This window comes from Daucus carota, chromosome 6, assembly GCF_001625215.2.
Source record: "Daucus carota subsp. sativus chromosome 6, DH1 v3.0, whole genome shotgun sequence".
NCBI classification, from domain to species: Eukaryota; Viridiplantae; Streptophyta; class Magnoliopsida; order Apiales; family Apiaceae; genus Daucus; species Daucus carota.
This window is the reverse complement of record NC_030386.2, coordinates 8,253,201-8,257,499: the sequence shown is the minus strand read 5'-3', so window position 1 is coordinate 8,257,499 and position 4,299 is coordinate 8,253,201. Positions and strand designations below refer to the sequence as shown.

General features: G+C 34.3%; 1 pseudogene; it reads left to right on the top strand.

Annotated features, from left to right (window-relative positions):
- Window positions 1–1,485: 1,485 nt before the first annotated feature.
- LOC135147171 (uncharacterized) lies at window positions 1,486–2,807 on the top strand (annotated as a pseudogene).
- The last annotated feature ends 1,492 nt before the right edge of the window (window positions 2,808–4,299 follow it).

The following is a 4,299-nucleotide window of genomic DNA, read 5'->3' as shown; positions in this document are numbered from 1 at the left end:
ATAATAACGTATATATTAACGGTAATATTTTTTCTCCTTTAAATACCAATCCCTAAGCCCCTATCATTTATCTTCTTTTTTTCTAAAAAAACCAAAATAATGCCTCATCTTCAAACCAAAATCCAAATCCTCAAAATCTCAACCCCCAATTTCCATATCCATATCCAAATTCATATTTTCCAAACTCACAAAATTTTACTTCTAATTCTCAAAATCAAAATTCTCAATACCAATTTGCACATTCTAAAAATTCTCAATTCTATTTTTATATCCTCAAAATTCTCCATATCAATTTCCTTTTCCTCCATTTTCAAATCCACAATTTGAAACACAACAAACACCTATCAATATTCAAAATTTACCGTAAACACAAGTTCCGGCCTTTGGTCATGAAAATATTATTGATTAAATGATGATATTGAAGAAGCCGAATAGACACGAGAAATAGTTGGTCAGTGGAAGTGGGTTGAAGATAAACTCTTAATAAGTGCATGGTTGAATGTGTCAATTGATCTACTAATCAGTACTGATCAAAAAGCAGAAGCATTTTAGGACCGAATTACTCAATATTGTGAAGAAGATAATCCCGGTGTCATTAGGAGAAGATTTATGGCAATGAAAAAAGGTGGCAACGAATAAACGAAGGTGCTCAGAAATTTGGATCGTGTCATGATGAAGCTCAACGAATAGTCGGGAGCGGTTCAAACTTGGACGACATAATTGAGGAAGCTCATGCACTTCATTTAAAATATTACAAGAAGAAGTCTAACTTTGACAATCATTGGCATGAGCTTCGTAGACAACCCAAGTGGAGAAATCCTATAACTAGTGCAAGTTCTAAAAGAACTAAATTAAGTAGCTTGGAGCTTACTCATCGGAGAGAAATAATGATACCCCAACACCTGATGAATTTGAACCGATTCGTCCTAGAGGTACAAAAGCAGCTAAGAGGAAAGGAAATGGGAAGGCAACAACTGCCGAAGTTGAACAATATGAAGCTTTTGAAGCTAATGACTTGAGAAAAATGACTGTAATGGAAACCGTGAATGAAATTCGTCAAAAAGACATTGAGACTCAACAAAGGGAGCTTGAGGCGAAGCAAGTTGAAATGGATATACTAGTCACTTTGGTAGATACTGGAAAAATGAATGATGCTCGGAAGAAGGCTCATGCAAAATTGCTTGAGAAAATTATGGCAAGAAACTAGCTGTTGGAGGGTAGTTGTTGTTTTTATCTCTTTGTAAACTAGCGTTGGAAGATAGTGCTTGTTTTTATCACTTTGTAAACTAGCCGTTGGAAGCTAGTGCTTGTTTTTATCTCTTTGTAAACTAGCCGTTGGAAGCTAGTACTTGTTTTTATTCCTTTGTAAACTAGCCGTTGGAAGCTAGTGCTTGTTTTTATCTCTTTGTAAACTAGCCGTTATAATATATTCATTTTTACCTTCTATATAAACTAGGTGCATCATCTCTTTCAATTAACATCAACATGAATCAAACACCCACACTAGAAAGCTTCACTGAAGAATTTATTGAAGAATTTGAAGAAGAGTTTTTCGATGACACTAAAACAAATCGTCAACTTGAGCTCTTTCAGAAAATACATGGACAGAGCTCAACATCCACACCTCGAAGAAATATATACAGATATCATGAAGGAGGTCATCACTTTCTAGTGAATGGTTATTTTTCACCGAATCTTGTGTATCCAGACTATATATTTCGATGAAGATTCCGTATAGGAAGACATGTCTTTCTTCGTATTGTGGATGTTGTTTCAAATTTTGATCCATACTTCCAACAAAGGATTGATGCAGTGGGAAGAAAAGATTTATCACCTTTACAGAAATGTACAGCGGCAATGCGTATGTTGGCATATGGTGTATCTGCTGACGCTGTTGATGATTACGTTCATATTGGAGAGAGTACTGCGGTTGAAGGCTTGAAAAAAATCATCTCAAATGTAGTTACGATATTTGAGGGTGAATACCTACGAAAGCCGAACTCGAATGACATGCAACATCTACTGCAGATTGGTGAGGCTTGTGGCTTTCATGGTATGATGGGCAGCATTGATTGCATGCATTGGGAATGGAAAAATTGTTCAAAAGCATGGAAGGCAATTTCCTTGAGTGGTCATAAAGGAGTTGCAACAATTATACTTGAAGCGGTTGCTTCATCTGATCTTTGGATATGGCATGCATTTTTTGGAGTTGTTGGATCAAATACATAAATGTTTTAGATCGGTCACCAGTATTTGATGATGTGCTACAAAGTCGTACTCTAGAGATAAATTATGCTATCGATGTAAACAATTATAATATGGGATTTTACTTAACTGATGTATTATATCTTGAGTGGGCAAAGTTTGTTAAAACGATACTACGTCCACAAGGTGAGAAAAGAAATTTGTTTTCAAAACATCAAGAAAGCCGAAGAAAAGACGTTGAACGCGCGTTTGGTGTGCTACAGTCCCGTTTTACAATTGTACGTGGTCCAACACGCTTTTGGGACAAAGAAGATGTTCAGAGAATCATGAGAGCATGCATCATACTTCATAATATGATTGTTGAATACGAAAGGGACTCATATGCCACTCAATTTGGTCAATCGTCAACTTATGATGATGTAACAAATGGCATATCGGAACCAAATTTAGGCGAAGAACCTTTAGTCCCGTATGAAACGTATATTCAAAAAAGTATGCAGATGTGTGATAGACGGGCCGTCAGCTACAAAATGATTTGGTTGAGCATATCTCGCAATTCCACGAGAATCGTTTATCTTTTTATTGTAACATTTAAAATTTAATGTTTTCTTGTGTGTTGTTTTTTATTCCATGATTTTTAATAATATGATGCATTTTAATTGTTGGGATTTGTTTTTTAATTTAATAATATTTTTAATATTTTTATTCACTTTAATTTAATTATTACAATTTTAATGTTAATAAAATAAATTTAAAATCAAACTATAAAATCATATACTAAAAATACATTATAATAATAATATTAGAGACCCTATAAAATGTAAAAAGTGGCCTTTGCGTTGGATGGCTCGGGGTCAGTTTTTCACGAAGACACCTCCGGCTGAGGTGTCACCTTCATGTCAGTGCGGAGCAAGGAACTGACCCCCTCCGTTGTGCATGCTCTAAGGGTCTCACTCCCGTAATGGGATTGTAGCCATCATTGCTGCTTGTTCTGCAAATCTATATCTTTTAATTTTCTTGGATCAAGTCCTATAAACTTTTCCATCGTCTTTTCTACTTACAAGATTTTCAATAAATTCTAAATAACTTTTTATGCGTTAGATTCTTGTTATCTTTTCTATTCTTTTTATATATATAAATTTTAATATATCATATGATTTAGTATATGATACTTTAAATTGTGATGATATTATCCACCCAAGTCAATGTAACTATAATACCCAAGGTACCTATATTATCGGGTTTCACCGTCAGTGCAAAATGTGTGAAGTTTGAGCTGTGATGTAGATCACACAAGCCTATTATAAGTTGCATGGAAGCAGGAAACCTTGATTTTTTAAAATCACAAATCGTCAAGAAATATGGATAATGGTGTTATAAATCTTTTACTAAATATACTAACTAATATATATATTCGAGTAACTAGAACTGTAGTTAATAAAGTAGAGCAAATGATTTCACAATATGATTTTCCTTTTTCAAGTGTACAGGTAAAAGACCAGACTTGTTCTATTTATAGAACATTTTACTGACTTAGTTTGAAACCAAGAAGCTTCCCGCATGTATACGACAGATCCCTATATTTGACAATTACTGTAATCTATTAATACAAGCTGCAGTTTTTCAACCATTTATTTATTACTCTGTGTATCGTTTTTTGGTAATAGTCTGGAAGACATTGACAATTAGATATGTTATAATACTCCCCCTTGATTGTCAAATGTGAGTTATTACAAAGATTAGTTGCCTCGTTAAAACCTTGTAAGGACAAACCCATTGGGATAAAAACCTTAACGAAGGAAAAAGAGTACGACCTCCCCCTGAATAGAATGTCTCACAATTTAACATATTGATGTAGTATACCTTTTAACCTCCACATACCCATATTACTTCGCAGCTTCTCAAATGTTGATGTAGGCAGTGACTTTGTAAGTATATCCACCGGATTATCACAAGAGCGAACTTGTTGTACTTCAATGTCACCATTTTTTTGAAGTTCATGAGTGTAGAAGAATTTTGGCAATATGTGTTTTGTTCGATCACCTTTAATATATCCTTCCTTTAGTTATTTAATGCAGGATGAGTTGTCTTCAA